Source organism: Strix uralensis, chromosome 4, assembly GCF_047716275.1.
Source record: "Strix uralensis isolate ZFMK-TIS-50842 chromosome 4, bStrUra1, whole genome shotgun sequence".
In the NCBI taxonomy this organism is placed as follows: Eukaryota; Metazoa; Chordata; class Aves; order Strigiformes; family Strigidae; genus Strix; species Strix uralensis.
In genome coordinates, this window is record NC_133975.1 from 44,316,205 (window position 1) to 44,336,711 (window position 20,507).

The window sequence follows — 20,507 nt, forward strand, 5'->3', positions numbered from 1 at the left end:
CTGAGTATAAATCTCTGATCGCCTGGACACTGAAAGCAGAAGGACACTTATTTCCATCTCCTCCGGCACTGATACTAAAAGTTGTAGGAAAACTGTATCGATTTCATCTTTAAAGAACTCCAGACAGGGATTAGAAGGTGTTTTTTTTTTTTTCTTTTTTTTTTCTCCTTGTGAAGTTCATTATACTTTTCAGGAACCATGGTTCTTTCACTTTTTCAAGAGGAGAAAGTCTACCTCTTTTACTCACTAATTATCAATAATTTGAAATGTAAATGTGATGAGATATGATTACATAAATTCAGTTAACTCTTCCATGTTGAAGCCGACCTCAGAATAAAACATTAAAGCATGGAAATTGAAAACTAGAGCAGAGAGTTACAAATGTAAGGAAGGTGACGACTATAAGATACTGGCTAATGTTTTGTTCACAGCTTGTTGCAGTGAAGTTATTAAGAAACTGCTACGTTATGAAACAACTATCTGACTGTAACTTTTATTAGCCAGGCAACCGTATCCCCATATCCCCACTAGGCCAAGGACAATGGAGCATCATAAATCTTAATAGCTGTGTCCTAGGCAAAGCACAAGCAAGAGAGAACTATCTCTTACCTTTCTGTGCAGATACCACCACTTAATAGCATATACGTCTCTGAATATTTGCTATGCAGAAGATACAGATGTTTCCAGTTCTCTTTCCAAAGACAATAACATAAAAGGCCAGAGGTTATAGAAGAGGATATTTGATGCTGTCAATCTTCTATTAGCACTTGATTCCATCAGGTGAATGACATTTTAACCTGATTTCACTCTGACTCTCTTCTGTTCCACACTCCAGTGACAAGGGGTTTTTTCTTCTCCAGAAGTAGCTGATCTGATGCAATCCAGTCTGCTGTGGTAGAACAGGTCGTTATCAGTCAAAGTGTGCTTAATGCAAGCAAAAATAAAAAGAAGGATTATTTACTTACTGGAGAAAGACCTTTTTACAATCTTAAAGGTAATAAATAGGAGTCTGAAATCCCTTTTGTACTCTTCCTTTTGTGTAGATAATTTTGCATTACTGTAGGGTCTAGGAGATTTTATTTTAGTCTCATCAGATTGTCAGTACCACAAAAACAGTTTTTAATAGACATTGATTGCTGGGAAGAGACCTGTCTGCTTAATCATGAGGCATGGATCAGCTCAGGATCTGTACGTACCACATGATGTGAATAGGAAGTCATTTACTTGACAGCTCCTTTTCCAAGGGTAAATTGCCAATAGCTGTAGTGCTCTGTAAAGGCGCTAGAGAGTTTGAGAGTTTGGGAGTCTTTCACACACACACACTCACTCTTCATTTTGCTTTTCCTCCAGGGCCTTTGGTCAAAATTGGTCATTCTTCCTGATAGAAAACAGGAAAAACTGGCTGTAACTTTAGTTTGCATTAGGGCTTCCAGCACACCTGGGCTGATATAATTTGTGGTCTACATTTACAAAATTTAAGGTTCAATATGTTGTATATCTGTCAACTCAGCTTAACTCTTCTTTCTTGAGAGCTATGTGATGGTGGTTTTGTTAAGACCTTTGGATCTGAGGTATAAAGAATAAGTGTTACACATAGTGTAGGTGTATATCTTTGTTAAAGTTAGAAGTGGAGATAAAAAGTTCATGTTTAATAACTTACCAGGTACTGTATCTTGTGCCTGAATGAAAAACCTAATAAAGGAGGAGACATCAACCAGTAGTCTGTGTAAGACAAAATTTGGCCAGATCTGACTTGTCTGTCCTTTGAGTCCACTCACATTTCTCAGTCTTCCCAAACACCTGAGGACCTGAGAGACCTTAGCCATCCCAAATCACCCAGCTATAGGCTCAGCAGGAGAGGGATGAATGTTCATCACTGATCTCCCAAAAGCAAAAGAGCCACATCACTGAATGCTAATTAACTTCACCTCTCCTGACCATAAAGCTGTAGTTGGGAGCCAGCTCTGCTAGTGATAATGGAAGGATCTCTGCCTGATTCTTTGCTCAGCATAAATATGATCTGAGGCCAATTAAGAATTTTAGCTTTCATCTTTCAGTGCTTCTTTTTCCCAGAAGTATAATTCTTCTTTTCTCAGCTGGTGGTCTGAAAATACTTCATGAGAGAGATACTACCACATATGTTTTCTACAGCCCCGAACAGAATGGAGCTCTAATACAGGATGTAGCATGTATGCGCTACCATGACTCGAATACTACTGATACTTACCCTGCTCATTCTTCACTGGGGATGTGTCACAACAACACAGGCAATAAATATCTAACTTAACTGAGTAAGTCCAAAAATACCTAAGATATTTCTTTTTATCAGAGATAGAAGTATATTCTCAGCTCGTGTTTTCTTCCCAAATAAAATTTATAAGGAAGAGGCATATCAACTACTAAATGTTCATGTATTCATTTTGAAAGGCAAATAGTTGAAGCTGTATTGTAAACAGAGGGGTACCAAAATGCAACAGTCACATAATTCACTAAGTGGAATGTTATTGATTAGCCATAGTCAGAAAAAAACACTAAACTAAATTCATTCTTAATGTAACACTATTAAAGAAATCAGGGAAAACTGAATGCTTGCAAGCAGAATAAAATAATCTAATTCATGTTTGACACAAAAGACAATACAAACTACTGGACAGTGTTTTCCAATAGTCTATAGAGAGGATAAAAAAAATGTGAAGGGAATAAGGCTACCTGCTCTGTCAGATGACTTGTTTGTGTTGCCCTTCTATTAGGTCTTCACACGTGCAAAAATTGTTGATCATTGTAGCCTGGATAGCAATATAAAAACCTAAACAAAACACTGTATTTTAGCCCCTTGTCTAGTTCCTTAACACGAGTTTCAGTGTGTGATAGTTGATGATTGTTGCTCATGAATTTCAGTGATATTTTCCATTCTTGATTCTAAAGAGAAAGAACAGATGGGACCAAATTACTTTGTGCCAAATAAGTTTCCTGAATTTTGGTTTTTAATTATATTTCATTTTTATTGTTACAAGCTACCCTGCCTTTTAGTCTCTTCTCATACAAGTGCGATTGCAGTAATGGAGTATATCTTGAGAAATATCGTTTGTGGTTTCTTCTTCATCATGTCTGTTTCCTCTGGGAAAAGTATTGCCAGTCACTGCAATACCTGCACAAATGTCCCTCCTTCACCATCTGAACCATTAGATGATATCCAAATTCTTGGTGATAAGGTCATCAAATAATATGAGACTCCAACTTCCAGGAAAGCAACACACCCAATCCTTCTTACCTTCCAAGACCATCATTGACTTGATATGCAGCGTACCTGGTGTTCTGCATATATGTCTTAGAATAATTACAATGTTGCAGATGCTCTTATCCTCCTCTAAATTGCCCACAAACAATAAACACTGCCCACTGAGTTGCCTGTTCAGTGATATAACCCTGACTGGCCTTACTGCTTTAGCTGAAGAAAACAGATACCAAATATGTCACAGATGGACATGGACATTGCATACTAATGGGTCTGTATTCTGTTGTGTGATGTGGACACAATAATTTTGGTTCTGATGCTGAGAAAGTGGAAACAGTATCTGCTCCTTCAAAGAACATGAAAATAGCTGGATGAAAGCATTCACCCTGGAAAAGACATCTGGAGACCCTCAGTCTGATCATATGATCACATATCAAATATATTCTCAATATAAAGCCACTTTAGAGGAGCATAGACCTCAAAATGTGGACAAGACTAGTACGTTCTTGGCTAACAGAACTGGCATTTCAGTTCAGTCTTAGAAGTTCCAGCTGGGATGTCGTTCTGCGGCAGTATTACATGTAACCCAGAGGGAATACTGGTACAGACATTCAGAACACATTAGACAATTTTCTTGGTCCAGTTTGAGTTTAGGACACTCCTGTGAACACTTGCTACACAATGGAGGAAAAAAGAGTCAGAATGCGTTCACTACTGTGTTGTGGACACTCCTACTGTGTTGTATAAATCTCCCTAATCCTTAATCTCTTTCTTTTAAATCTCAAAATTTAAAAGTGTCAGACCTTATATTTCATTAACATGCACAACCACTTAGTCTCAGAGCTATTACTCTACATTCACCTAGTTTTCACTCATCAGATACACCCCAGTAGCACAGTTTATATTTTTCTTTATACCCATAACATTTAGTAAGCAGCTTACAACCTTATTTTTATTGTAAACAAGGATTTCAAAGAAAGTGGTAAGTTGCACTACAATGATTCATAGATTTATGTGTGGTTTCTGAACCTCAAGTTATTTAAACTTTTAAATTACTTCAAATAGAAAAGAATCACTGCATACTGCACTACTCTTGTCTCCGGATTAATTGAGGTAATATATGAGAAAACCTAAGCTATTTCTCTTTGAAATGACATGATTGTCAATAGTCAGTACTACCTTTGTTTCATAAGTGTCAGAAGCACCAAAGAAACTACTTAAAACATGAAGTTACTTGCTTTTATGAGTCCTATTAGTCTCTGCAAACACAGACATACTATATGATTGTCCTGGTTCTGGCCAGGATAGAGTTAACTTTCCTTGGTCTGAGAGGGAGCACAGCTAGAGGGCCGGGCCCGGATCAGTCATTGGAGTATTCCATATCATGTGATGTCATGCTCAGTAGATAGGCGGATGCAGGCTCGTTCACACTCTGTTTCAGTTTCGGTTTCCTGGTCAGGTGGGATTTCTGGTGCAGTCAGGATCGCTGCTGGGGGCGGGCTGCGTACTGGTTGCCGGTCGGTGAGACACTGCTGCATTTTACCCTTTTGGACTTACTATTGTTACTGTTGTTTTGTTACTATTACTAATTATTTTTTTTTATTCAACCTATGAATTTTTTTTTTTGTCCCTCCCCTATTTCACTGGGGAGGGGGGGAAAAGTAAATGACTGGCCATGTGGTGATTGGCTGCCGGCCGAGTTCAAATCACAACAGTCTTTTGGTGCCCAATGTGGGGCCTAAGGTTTGAGATAACAACAGAACAGGTAATAATGTTGATTGCTTGGCTCCTTAAGATTTTACCACCTCATTTGAAATACGTATTTCCCATGCTGTTGCTCACTGTCGTGAGAGTTGGATTAAGAATTTGGTTTTGCTGCACTATGTAATGTTAATCTATGACAGTCATCAGTCCTGAGGCTATCTACAACTGTGTTTGAGAAATTCCGGAATTTCAAATATCCTTGGAATGTTGACATTAACAGGGTCATCTTACTGCTAGGAGCTAGTCTGTTCCTGCATGTGGTTCAGGTTTTGTTCAGGGGGGGTGTGGAGTAGCATGGGCAAGTACCTAGAACAGTGGGCACCTCCGGTGTACTGGAATTTCACTCCTGCACAGGTGCAGAATCCTGAAGAACTAGTTAAATATTTGGAAAAAGTATGCTGTCACCCAGGTAATTCCAGAGAGGCATGGCTCACTGCAACATGCTGGGGCATAGCCCACGCTTACCGAGTGCTATTAAGCACTGTTCAGCACCCTCAAGAGGAAGAGAAGGGCTCTGCACCTGGTAACGAAGTAACAGAAACTGCAGCCACTACAAGCCCGAGGACAGGCGCTGCAGCTGAACCAGAGAAACAACGCATGATGGTGTTATTTGCTCCCATACAGAAGAAGAAACACAACAAGAAAATCCCCTCTCAGTGTACAGGGTAACGATGAACCAGGCCCATCACAAGAACAGGAGGAGGAGGCAGAGCCAGTGACACTCACCTGATCCTTATCCCCAAGTGAGTTGCAAGACGTGAGAAAAGATTTCAGCTGCCATCCAGGGGAGCAACTCGTTACCTGGCTGGTCAGATGCTGGGATAGTGGGGCCAGTAGCGTTGAATTAGAGGGTAGGGAGGTGAGGCAGCTGGGATCCCTGTCTAGGGAAGGGGACATCAACAAAGCCATTGGAAAGAAGACACAAAATCTCGGTCTCTGGAGGTGACTCCTGTCATGTGTGAGGGAGAGGTATCCCTTCAAGGAAGATTTTGTATGTCATCCAAGTGGACCCCTATGGAGAGAGGCATTCAATACTTGAGGAAACTAGCCAAGCAGGAGATTGTTTACTATGACCCAGATAATGCACGGCTACCCACAGATCCAGATGAAGTCCAATGCACCCAGCCCATGTAGAGGAAGTTTGTACAGAGCACACCTTCATCATATGCCAGTGCATTAGCAGTAATGGATTGGAGAGACAAAGAGGGACCAACAGTGGATGAACTGGCTCGCTGACTACGACAATACGAAGAAAGTCTCTCTTCCCCCCTTGAAGCAGCTGTGGAGAAATTATCTCAAGAACTCCAGCAATTTAAAGAGGACATGTCCTACTCCCCACCTGCATGGACTAGAATCTCAGCTATTAGGAGCAGTTGTTTCTCTACTTTTCTATATCATGTGACATCATGCTCAGTATATAGGCAGACGCGTGCTCACTTACGCCCCATTTCAGTTTCCCAGTTGGTGCGGTGGGGTTTCTGGTGCGGTCGCGATCACTGCTGGGGGCAGGCTGTGTACCAGTCGCTGGTCGATAAGCCACTGCTGCATTTTACCCGTTTCGACTTACTATTGTTACTGTTGTTTTGTTACTATTACTAATTTTATTTTTTATTCAACCTACAAATTTTTTTTTTTTTTGTCCCTCCCCTATTTCACCGGGGAGAGCGGGGCAGGAAGTAAATGACTGGCCACGTGGTGATTCACTAGTGGCCAAGTTCAAACCATGACAATGATCTGAGAATCTGATCAAAGACTGGTGAGGCAAATGGGATGTTTTCTGTTCAGCAGAGATAAGAGAACTCAAGTTTCCAATTAATCTTACAATTACCTGTCATTTTTTGAGTAATATAATGCTATCTTAACATTATACCTATTTTGAAAGTGCTAAGGGAGCTCCTGAAATACATATGTCACCCATTACTGATTGCAAGCTCCATTTACTGTTAAATCAACTAATATTTGTGTTAGTTATCTTGTTCCTTTCCTGTACAAATGCTGACAATTTTCATAAGTAAGGAAAAGATTTAGGTATATCAACTCATACCAGTGTAAATGGGACAATATAACAGCTTTCCTCAAATGAGATGGACTCCGTGTTCTTCTGATGTTAACTTACTTGTCCCACATTAAAAGACCAAAAGACCTAATTGTTAGTGATTTTGTGAGAATGACAGAAGAAGAAATTGTCTTGAAAAAGGGCATGTTCTCCTTAGTACACCTTCATTCTTTTTTTAAAATAGATTAATGCTATCACTGAATTGGTGAAATAAATTTTTCTAGTTTGCCATAACTTAAAGGCCACTCATAAAATTAGTTCAGGAACACAGAGGAAAGGTATCCAAAGTCAAAGGAAGCCATGAGATTTTACGTTGTAACTAAGCTGAGAGCTTTAAGGAAAAATTTCTCTAGAAAATGGCTAGCCAGTTTGCAGCAGTACTATAGCAGGAAGAGGTGTATGTTGGATGATAGTAGGAAATATTTAAAACTTCTTACTGTTGCAGAGACTGCTGCCTGCCATTAGTCCCTATCTGCAGTTTGCAAAACAGAGGATATTTCAAGAAGATGGAGCGAATGTTAGAAGATATATGCCTTCATCATGGCATCTGCAGGAAGAATTCAACGCATTGTATTTTTAGTCCTGAAGAAGAGATGCCTGCAGGGGCATAGAGGAGATTGAATATCAATTGAGAAAAGTTACTTTATTAGCAGTTCTTCAGTATAAGAGAAAAATAAAATTAATGAATTAAGAGAAGGCACTGTCAGTCCCTTAAGGGGTACAGATGCTTGTGTGAATGAGTCATATCACTTAGGGGAGCAGAAGTCTGGATGTACAGTCATTCTCTTTATCTTTGCAAAAAGAAGGGATAAAATACAAAAGGGAGATTATTCTGCAGAGGTAAAAAGAATACCAGAACCCACAGGACTGCGTATATTTTTTCAGAAAGGACAGTTCAGAGGAAAAAATGCTACCATATAGTTGTTCTTTTTCTTTTATTATGCTACTTTATGGAAATGTAAGTGAGCAGCATAGCCTGCAAATTTAGAATCATAAATAGTGTGAAGATTTAGAGTTGGAGATAACCTTGTTATCTTGCTCTGCCTTCCTGTGCTCATTTCAAATCTCATTAAAATGTGTCATGACTAAGGAAGAAAAAAGTCCTGTTTATACCTAGTTCTGTTTTCACTTTTATGCTTCTCCTTCATTTGCCTGCTCTCTTCTTGTTGTTCTTGTACTTACTGTGGTTCTGTATCTTTAGCCCATTAGAGGTCTGATGGGAGGGAAAGCAGGCAAACTGCACTGCTGGAGAGCTACAGCTTCCAGGCCACTTGGTGTCCGAGGCTTCAGGGCATCCCCTGCCATATAGCAGACTGACACATAGTGCCTCTGGTTTTGACCTAGGTTTGCCTTTTGCTTTGACTCACACACAGGCTGTTCTGTAAAAAGCAGGGGTTTGACCCATGCTCACGCCTGTTATATAATGATAGTTCACATCCACCACAGGGGCTGTGTGGACCCAGCCCAGGCAGAAGCGGGAGGACTGCGGCCCAGGCAGAAGCTGAGGGGCTGTGGCCCAGGGTGTGTCTGAATTACACTTTTTGGAGATGACTGTGCAAAAAATGACAATCATGGATGCAGCATTAGAGCAAGCTGTGAAGAAGGTTGCAGGAGGGCTAGATTGTGTTTGCAACTGACTAAATTTTTTCTGTGCCTTGAGACAAAGGGGAGAGGGGAAAAAAGAATGCTGCCTTCAATTTTTATATTAATGGGAAGGTGTTTTATGTTTCAAATCTCCTTCAGGAAATTCCAAGGGAGTGATACTACATTTTGCACTAGCTGATTTGGGTTTTACACTTGAAGCCCTACGAGTGCTAAATTGCCTGCATGTTTAATCCATGCAGTACTGTGGTCATTACAAAGAATATAAAGAAGAAGAGATATTCTCATGTACAAACATATACTGATCTTTAGTTCACAGAATGATTTGAAACCTGTGATCTTTCTAAGAATGTACTTTCAGAGGTAAAAGTAGCTGTTCTTTCCATAGCAGGATACTACAAATCAAACACAGATTTTATTTTTTCCTCTTTAGTATTTCCCTGAGACTTATTGCAATGACCTGTTTCATGCCCTTTGACTTTAGTAGCAGGACACTGATGCCTGCAGATTGCTTGCCTGGTTGGCTAGATCATTCTGTTCTATTGCTGACCTTGTCCTTATATTCAGTATATTCTCAAAGTGCTGGTACCTATTCTATTTTTAGTATATGAAGCCTATGATATATGGGCAAGGCCATCTAATTCCACAATCTCTCTCCACTTTGGTGACATTTTGTTCTGATCTGCAAGAATTTGACTGATTTTGGAGAAAACTTACTCCTGCTACTGCCTGCAGGCACGCTATTAGAACCTGTTGCTTCAAAAATGAGGAGACATCCAAGTAAGGTGAGCAAACCCCACTTAAAGTCTCTCTTCCCCAAACCCAGGGACAAACTCAGCAGCGAACAGGGGGGGTCAGGGGGGGAAACAAACTTCTTTGCAGTAGGGAAGAGACAGGGAAAAACAGATGACCTCTAACTGCCCAGTCTTCTCTGCTCTTTACAAGTCAAAAACCATGCCCGAAAGTGTCACTTGTTTCCTTCCATGGTCTCAACATCACCAGTCAAAACACCCCTATGGCATTCTGTTCATTGCCACGTGTCCCTGTCCCTTTCACTTTCAGCTGCCTCTGGAAATGTTTAATGTGGCGCTGCAAATGACTGGTAAAAAATTCAACAGCATTATTTACTATGGTACTTTGATGTTTTATTGAATGAAACCATCTGCTCGGGAATGTTTCCCAATGTTGTGGGCTAGATCTAGAATTTACAGCTGCAATATAGCTTGTCTGAGGGAGTTTCACAGCAGAAATGCCACCCAGTGTATCACAAATATGTGAGACTGGGTAAGAGGAATATTGAGAAAGCTCCTATTTCTTACTCTCCCATAAACAGTCAACTGACTTCTTGATTGTAAAGATTCAAAATAGTTGCAATTTTTTTTTCTCTCCAGTCTGACAGCTATGCTCTATGTGCTCTGTAAACTTGTGATTGAAGGTATTTCCTAATGACTTCAATGGCTCACAGGACATCAAGTGTATACTTGTGGCTGATGGCAAAACGCACTGTAGGCTGATCTGCGGGTATCCTGCGAAGATACTGCTAGCAGACAGAAGATGTAGCAAGGTGGTATTTCACTCACTTTTTCTTTTGTACTGAAAGAAATGGGAGTTTTATAATGAGAAGAATAAATTTTGCCCTCTTCAGCTTCTGAATTACATGTTGCTTTGAGGTGAAACAGGAGGCAGCTGCTGACAGAAGTCAGCTTTTGGAGTTATTCTGGGGGTTTTGGAATTTTAGGGATGTATTTTAGAATATCTCAGATATGAACATAATTAGCTAAATGACGTAAATAATCAAAATTTTCCTTGATCCGTGGTTGTAACCTGGGCCTTCCTCATCAAAGTGTTTTAAATACTTCATTGGCATTTGCTTGGACTTCCAAGAGTAAGGAGAAACTTTGAGTCGGAGAGCTGAAAGCAGCTTTATTTATCCTTTTACTCTATCTCCAAACAAGACCTTTTGGGAGTAGTCTGAAGATGTGGGGGTTTTTTTCTGAATTTGTTTAGGAACAGAAGTACTCAAAAATTCAGCCTCAGTCCACATGCAGCACTGCAGCTAAGGTTTTCCCAGCTACAGAACAAGGTTATGGAGAAGACTCACCACCTACAAAGAGGAAGCCAGAGGTTGTAGCAGCATTAAAAGTTAGGTTTGACTCTCACTCAAAGCAGGAATAATTTGGAAGTCACAGTGGGTGGTTCAGGGCTCCTCTTCTACAGCTTTGAAAATTTCCAAGAATGATGCTCTGCAGTCACAGTGTCTGTGGCACCCAGAGAACCAGCAGTTTCCATCCCAGCTCCCCCAACCACCTGTAATGTAGCACCAAGGTGGCTTTTGGGGTTATAGATCCCAGAACCCGTGGCATTTTAGGATGTATCTATTTACTGAATTGCTGAATCCCCCCCCCCTTTTTGTTTTTCCTGGGTGGACCCAGCAGCTCACTCTTCCATAACTCTGAAGTTCATGATGGGAATTTAACAGCAGTTACCTTTAGAGGTTCTTGCACTTTCTTATCCCACCCACATGTCCCTCCTTTCATCCCACCGCCTTACATCCACAAGCCACTCCATCAGTAGTGTCAATGCAACAGTCTGTGGCACTGCACTGTGATTTGGGTCCAGTAAAATAGCACTGAAAAAATTCCTTAGGTCAGGTTAATTCACACTTGTGGTGTCATATGAGTGCCAAATGACTTGTGGAAAATGAAAAATGAGATGGAGGGGGGAACAAAATACATTTTATTGTAGATTTAGGTTGTTCACAATATTTTAATAAATTAATATAAATTTAGTTTTAGGGTTTTTTTTTTAATGACTTGATTCCAAAGAGGTCTGGACTTTTTGTCAGCTTTGTTTTAGAATATGTTTTAAGTAGCATGTCCTATTTTTAAGTCTCTTCTAAATTAATTTTTAAGTTGGTGGTTTTGTTATATTTTATTTTTGCCTTGATTTTGCCTTTCTAGCTTGGGAATGTGAACAAGAACAAGATCATACACTCAAACCTAGCTGCCTCCTCAGGCTGAGATTTCTCATAATGTTAATATGGTTCAGAAGTGGAGCTCTCAGGAGAATGTGTGTTAAATGCTTTAGCAAACCTGAACTTCTGTCCATGATTATCTGCTGCCAGTTTCAACTTCAGCTTTGTTCTAACTTGTTGGTTTTAAAGAAAAGCTTCCTACATGATAGTGATGGCAATATTTTACGACATGTGACATTAATGCAAAATATCTACAAGGCAATAGGAGATGCACTATAGAGTATACATACTTTAACAAGATCACTATGCAAAGGTCATGTTCAAAAGCAGTTTATGAACCAACAGAACAAATACTGTTTCTGCAATCATTTTAAGATGTATTAAACTAACTGGTTGGTAAAAATAGAATAGTAGGCGTGATATTTTTCAGGCAAATGTGAAGCTGAAAGCTTTCCTTTAATAAATGCTAAACATAATCCAGAAGCAATTCAAAACTAAATGAGGATATTTGCTTTAATAGAGAAAACACTGAAAAAAGAGTTTGATTGTATGTGTATATACACAGAAGCAGCACGTCAGTCGAAATATATCTATATAGATGTGAATTTGAGAGTCCATTACTAACAGACATAGGAGCACTTAATAAGTCTTTAATCAAAACAACTAGATATAATTATCTCACTCTCTGCAATATAAGACTTGGTCTACAGTGTCTAACACATTTGAATCTTTGTATTTGAACACTCTTTGTGTTTGTATTTTTAAATGGAGATACTACAAACCTTTTCCTACATTTTAATAGATTTTAGGGAAATTATATTTGTTTATCTTGGAACACAAACAACTTCTAACTTAATAAATAACAAAATCCAGTTATTAATAAAACCAATATAAAATATTCATAAAATAGTTTTGTAAACGAGAACTATGTCTGTTATATATAGAGATTTATTTTGTGAAACTATAGGAAAAAATTTCAGCTTGGCTCAACTATGAATATATTTATAAATTTTGCCTACATAGCTATTACTCTTTTTTCTTCTTTAATGCATTAATGATGATTGCTTACTTATTTAAAAATATTATCACCTAGAATTTGCTTTAAAGAGCAATAATATGAGATCTGCTAAATAGGAAATAGCATAAAACTTTATGTGTATATGTGTACTTATTTTATACATTAAGGATTCTGTAACATTTGTGAAATATCCATTTACTGCCTGCCCACCTACCTAAAATTGCTTTTAGTATTCAATTGTTGGTCATAAGCTATTAGGATCTGAAGAAAAGATACTCTAAAAAAATCCAGAATGACCAGAAGTGAACCTGTATATTAACTTTCTCCCTGCAGGAAGATTAATATCCTGGCAGCTGAGTTGAATTGTTAAACCACTATTAAACACAGGGAAATTGTGAAAACTTTTTTCAATATTGTAAAAAACATTAAAAGTTAAAAAAATTTGAATTAGCATTCTAATTTCACTACTCAAGAATCTCGGGGGGAAAAAGATGAAGATACTACCAAGCAAACCTCTTGTTACCTTTTTTTTTTTCAATTTTTTGGAGACTATTTTGTGGGGCAGAAACATGGTATCGTTACTAATAAACTTAAAGCCAAGTAGTAAACTCTGAAAACATCCCATCTTTTCTATAGGCAAGGTCTTTAGGTAGCCCCTTATACTAGGAATATCCTTTAAACTTATGAATGGGACAACTTGGTTGACTTCAGGTTGTTTCTTTCTCACGAATCAGTGCAGTTTATGTGTTTTCCCCCAAAGTCCAATGGTTAGATTTCTTGTCTAGGATAGATTAGGCTATATTTGAATATCTCATATGTCTGGTGAGTTAGATCTGTAGCCATAATTTTCCAATAGTTTACTTAAATCACAATACTTTGGTGTGATTACAGAGACATAGGGCAAAGTCTTGATTCCCCAAAACTGCTCTGATTCACATATGAATAATTAAAGATTCATGGGACCAGTGAGAGGTTGACTTTTTAATCTGTGAATCAGGGAATGCACCTGAGGGTCAGAGACCCTCATTTCTGTTCCCAAGTTAATACTGTAAATATGTGTAAATGTTAATGATTTTATGAAGGAGAAACTTGAATCCAGCTTTTTCTTTTCAGGTTAATTAGAGCTTTTTACCCTTGGTGGGTATTTAATTATTCCTTGAAAAGCAAAACATGATCAGAAAAGATGAAGAGAGGATATCTGTATGTTCTCTAACTCAACGACTAAGGTATTCTGTAGGATATGACATATATAAGTATTTGAGACGATTAGAGAAAAAAACATAGTTATCTCATTTCCCAACCACTTTTTGTCAGGGGCTTGGTCTTACAAGTGTACTGACAGAACTGCAACATTGACCTGTATCAAATTTTAGCCTCACTGGCTAAACTTCTTAGCTTTCATGTTCCCTGATTATGATTTTTGTAAGGAAAGTAAAAAGTGGTCTTTTTGTTCCAACTCCAAATGATTTCATCAATGCTGTTAGAACTTAAAAGATGGCAGCTGAATCTAAAGAGGATGGCTACAAAATTTTGGAGCTGAAGCAAGCTTTGTATTAATGAAAGGATATCTCCAATGAGCAGCATTTATGCTTTGTTACAGAAATACTTATTCTCAGTTCAGCAAAGAACACATGGTGTTCATGCCAAAGACAACTCCTGACTACTCCTACCAGGTGCAGGGACAGATGGACCGTGGGAAGGCAGAATGACATGACTCCTATTATAATTTTTTTTTTTATGTTGAATTGTCGGCTGTCCCATGCAGCAAAATATTTGAAGCCACGCTGTGCTGTAGAGAAGACCAATATTTTCAAAACTGACTTATAGACAATACTTAACATACAGAACAAGAAACTAACATTTAGATAGCTGTACCAGGGCTGGATGTGGCTATGTAAATGGGAAGGCTCAGCTCCCCATCATCTTTCTGACAGCCATGACTGTTTCTTAGGACTATGCTAACCTATCAGTCTGAGCTGTGTAATACAAGCATCTAAAATAATATTTCATTTTTATACATTAAAAAAAAAAATATGGGCATGGGAGAATCTTATGACGAAAGTTACACATAATTTCTTATATCTCCCCCAAACTAGTGTAAAAATATATCTCCCTCAACTTATAAGATAGCTGACTCCCAAATCTTTCTACCAAGTTACTTTTCAGAGGATGCCGCTTTTTCTAATTAATTATTTTTTCACAGAAACTCATTGTTCCCATGCTTTTACTGTTTATAGCTTACTTATATCAGAAAATGAAAATCATGATATGGAGATTAGAGAATGTGTTCCATGAACGTGAGAAACACATCTCACCGCATTATAACACCCCTGCATAAATAATTTAACTCCCTTGACTAGATTGCCATCACAGCTGTATTGAGCTTCACTGTTAACCTGCACCCAAGCAACTACTTTAAATCTAGTTCAGATATGGCTGCATGGTACTGAAGGGTAAATACAAACTTGCCATGCACTGAGTTCTCTGCTGGTGTCTCAGCAGTCAGAGACATGATCACAGCCAAGGTAGCTGCAGTGTTATAGAAAACAGCATTGTTAGAAGATCCTAACAACTGTCCTTTCTCAGGAAATCAGTGTGAAGACTGGGTTGGAAAGAGCAGGATGGTATGGCTGCAGCTTGTCTCAATTCAGAATGTGCTTTGTAATGCCAGATCTATCTAAGTATACATTTATATGTAAATCTAAAACTATTAAGAGCAATCTTAGCAATTTAAAGTGTTCATCTAGCTCTTCATGTCAGTAGTGCTCTACATGGTTTTTCCCTTTATTGATTATTTGGCTTTGTGATGCAAAAGCATTTCACACTAAAATGCCATTGCAAATAGTTATCAGTGTAGAGGAAAGCATTCTGATAATCTGAGGAAATGTGACTTTCTTCCCACAGTCCATTCAGAAAACACTGCTGTGGTTGTCTAATGTGGTTAAGATCCAAATAGAACTGCCAGTGCTGAACACAGCTTATGGGACTAATAAACGAGGTAGTGTAATCACTAATAATGAGGTAATGTAATCATATGATGTCTTAAGAAATCTGCATGCTTGGAATGTGAAACAATGTAGATTTGAACACGCTAGGCAAGTGGAATGGTATTCTGGATAATTCTTCATATATACATGGGTTAACATTTGTTGTAAATTATGTCTACTTATATCTGTTTATATTTTGTTGATAGATCATATTCTTGACAAAGAAGAAATAAACTTTCTTTTGCCTTTGGTATTATTTCTATAATAACCCTATGCATAATGATTTCAACACTGTTAGTGTTACAGTCAGATCAGACATTTCTCTTTCACATTTCTCACAATTAGAAATTTTGTAACAAATCTTGCCTTTTTCTAAAGAAGTGTTCATACCTTATGTATACACAATTCCTATATTGTGTAGTTGTGTATATTGCCTATGAACTGCTTTAAAGTGTGAAGATGTGATGGTTTTCTTTTATGATCATATTATTTTCTGCTATGTCTTAGATAGAACAATGCTGTGCATGACTTTGAAGATGGTTTGGAAACGATGCTTGAGAAAAGAACATAGTTCCTTTCTGCACAAGGTTAGGCTTTGGCTGTCAGGGTAGAGATTCATGACAATTATTTTATAATTCCTGAATTATGAAAGTATGTAATCATGCAGACTCCCTCAGCTGTGAACTGAATGTTGTGAGAGATGTAATCAGAATTTAAAGAGTGACATTAAAAGAAATAGTGCTTCATCTGAAAAAACATAAAGTACTCAACAAGACCATATACAATGCTGATTGCACTGAAGTTGTGCCCGTTTAAAAGTGAAGGGGTATTGTTTGTATCTTTCACCATTCCTTTTTTTGCCTCTGTGCTAAAAGAAGATACTTGAAAGAATCTACAGTTTGACAAAGCTTTATACAACCTGCATATATTGCTGTCTTTAATTTACTGGCAACCCATCCTCAGGTCATTCTCTAATACCCACTAAGATGCTTTTGGGTTTTAGCTTATTGCATTTAAATTTAGTGTACATGTAAATGTAGAGCTAGGTTCCCTACCTATAACACAGTCAAACGGCAGCAATATTTTCTTTAAAATTACTCTTCCAACAATTCTGGTAGCCAACAAATTATTGCGGTATTGCAAGCGAGAGACAGAAAGGTTGACAAATCATTATTTCTTGAGACTCTGCAGTTCCTGGAGTGGAAGCAGCTGTGTATTCATTGGCTTATTCACCTGTAACTCAGTTCCTACTTGTCTGTAACTATTATGCTACTGAAGATCAGATAACTATCAAACTGTAGCACGAGGTTCTGGCCTAAAATTTCGATGGGGTTTGTGCAACCTGTTTTTTACAGTATCACAGGGCTCCAAGAGCTACACAAACTGAAACTGCCACTTACATTTAATTATTTGTGGCTATTACAATCTGTTGTTTAAATGTGGAGTCGCAAGTGTATTTCTGGAGATGGAAGACTATCTGTACACAGCTGAGTCATAGAAAGGATTCTTTAACTCAGATCACAAAACGAAAACAGGAAACAGTTTTCTTTCCAATCATCCACAACATCTGCAGAAGTTAAAGTCTCTGGTACAATTTCTGATAGTGTGAAATTTTAAAAAACATACTGCTTTAAAAAAAAGCTATTTTTTTACCTTCAAGATATGAGCTATTCCATGCGTATTCTCTGCAGTGTTTTGCATCTATGAGCTACATGTATGACTCCAAGGCAGGGGTGATTTGCAGACCCTGCAGAACAAAGAGGCAGAGTTAAATATCTGAGAATGAGATTCTTTATGATTACATGAGTATGATTGCACGTAAGCCAGATAATACACATTCAAGAAATGAGTGTGTGTCAAATGCCACATCTTTTTGCAATGTGAAGATTCCAAATGAGGCATTTGGGACTGCCTTAAGGGAGCACGCACACAACCCTATTCTCTAAGGCAGTGTTTCCTGAATGGTGACTGTGCCTGTAATCAGTGGTCACCATGTTTGCTTTAGCAATAGATTTGATATTTACGTTAAACTGCTGGCAACATTTCACCTCTTACGAGTAGGACATCAATATAAAAGTTAGTGTGAACATGCCCTCATTTTTGGACAACCTTCCAACTCAGGACAGAAAAGACAAAAGACGGTGGTACTTTTCAAAAGTCTAACAGTCATACGGACTTTTAAAAAATATTCTTCCAAAAACCTACTTCACATTGAATATTGTCAGTGACATCAAGGAAAATAGGTATTTACTGTCATTCACCAGTGTACAAAAGTCTGCCCATTAATAAAGTCTTTTAAACCAGTAGGATAATTACAGCGAAGGCTAGTTTTCTTGAAACAAAGTAGAAAGTGACATACTGCAATGTCTTGATGTTTCATCTAAGAAGTGAATGAGTGTAATTTGTACAGTGGATGTTAGTTCTTACTATCGAACAATGCTATAGACATATGCTGAAACTTCATAATCTAAATAAATTCCTTTTGAATTAATTGTCAGTCGACTGTTAGGTTACCTATGAACTCAAGGAATAAAGTATATGTGTTTGCTGAGAACTGCTTTGGTAAAAGCTTTCCTCACAGCCAGTGAGCTTTTTATGATCCTTTTCTAGTTGTGTGTCTGTCTTTCCTCTGCCCAGGAACAATAGTCTTTCCTTTGTTCATTTAGTTCACTCTATGACTATATAATATTTATTTACAGTGATATACAATACTATTAAGTATTTGATTTATTTTAAAACTTCCCTGAGTTTTCAGTTCCTAAATTTTGTCTTGCTGACCCATGACTTTTTTCAACAGTTGTACCTACTTTAAATGCTGTCATTTTCCTTGCCTTCTTTTTCACCCCATGTTGTGTGCTGATGCCCTCAGCACAGGTCTCCCTGTATACAAGAATCTTCCTTTACCCCTACATTAATTTGTTTAGAAACTTATGAACAAATTATAGTTAGTGGATTGGCATGTAAGTTAGTATAAAAAGATACTGCTTTCAACTGGGACTTTAAAGTCCATATTTTGGCTATTATATTCTAGTGCTTTAGGAAGATGAGGCAGTCAGATGTTCTCCATGAACAGCTGTGGAAGTTGTGATTAATAGGCTCTATCTGAAGGTAATGAGAACTAATTTATTTGGCATTTTTATCAATGTACAAAACTCCTCTTTCTACTATACTTTTTAGGAAATAACGAACAAATATTTTTGGATATTAGTACAAGAAATACAGTCCAAGAAAAATGTGACCGTACTGCAGGAAGTCCAGTGAAGGACCATGAGGATGATTAAGGGACTGGAGCATCTGTCATGCAAGGGGAGGCTGAAAGAGCTGGAGGTGTTCAGGCAGGAGGAAAGCTTCATCCTTTGAGTTATTCAGACTCCAACTGGACATGGTTCTGGGCAACCTGCTCTAGCTGCCCCTGCTTGACCAGGAAGGTTGGACCAGAGCATCTCTAGAGGTCCCTTTCAGCCTCAATGATTATGTGATTTTATGATAGGGTTATTTTTATTTTTCTGTGTTTCTGAGTTCTGAGCATAGTATTGCTGACTATTAGCTCTGTTCCTCTTTTCACCAGATGTAACGGTACACTGCCATACTCCTGAAATTTCACTTAAACTGAATTAAAACCTCTTAGTTAAAAATAGAAAGCAGTCCAGATAAATGAGATCATGCTAATCAGAGAAGAAAGTATTCCAATGATCTGGTGAATTCTTTAACTGTGCCCACATTTCAGGGACATTTCACCCATACATCATGAAAAGCATCTCTAGATTTTAATAATGGTCTAGGGTACTTATAAATTGCTATAGTATCTGTAAGTTTCTGGAGGCACCCTACTTCTGCTAAGCTTATATATCCCCTAATAGAAACATACTTGTTTCATTATGGAGCTAAGATTTTTGCCCTTTTCACTCTTCTGCAGAATTGACTTCATACATGCTCTGTAGAGGTGAAATAAAGAGAAGAAATGAAGACACCTATAGATTCTAGCAAATAAAAGCTTTGCAGGGGAGTTAAATGACTAAACACCATTCCTGGCACTACGTTAAAGTCTCAGAACTGTCTCTGAGATGAAGGAAGCTGGTCTACCTCAGCTGTACTGTCTTTAAGAAGCCTACACTTGAATTCTCTTAGCTCCCACAGAACACATGACAAAAATCTCAGGGAATGTCTGTAATTTATCTTTACAAGAATGAAGAGTGACAGTGGTTTACCTTATTCTGTCCTGCTAATTCTTCAAGGGAATACTGAGATTATGAAATTCAGGGATTAATGGAAAATATATACATGGCTGGCAGTTTTTCTTAATCCATAAATCACATCCCAGTGATAGAGGCCTAAAGATGTTGAGATGACATCAGACATGTAAAACTGAAAAACCTTGTTCTGAAGAACCCATTAAGTTGCAGGGTAATCCCAGAGGGGCCAGCACTCCTTAGGCAGCATTCAGTTCAGCTTCAGGGTTCCCTGGGAGCCTACAGCTGTAATTTTCCATATATCCAGGACTGACCCAATGTGCTGCCTCAGATCCGTGCTCATTTTCCATCTAAGGTTGACAAGGACCTAGCATCATGTTCTCTGAATGAGCTTAGTCTTCTGATAATTCTTAAGTCATTCTCAGGCATTTAGTGTAATTGTGATCACTCTAGTTTTTTGATTTCTGCTGGAGAAAGCAAATGTAGACCCACCTACTCTTTACATACCAGTTAGGGTATTGATTTCATAGGCAGAAAATCTGTGTTCAACTAATTCCTGAAAGGAGTTGGGTGGGTTGGTTGTGCAGTGCTCAGCAAAGGTTTCAGGGTGTGAGATACAGATTAGGCTAATGTAATTTGGCAGGGTGGAAGGTTTTGGAAGCTTGCATTTTATTTCTTCTC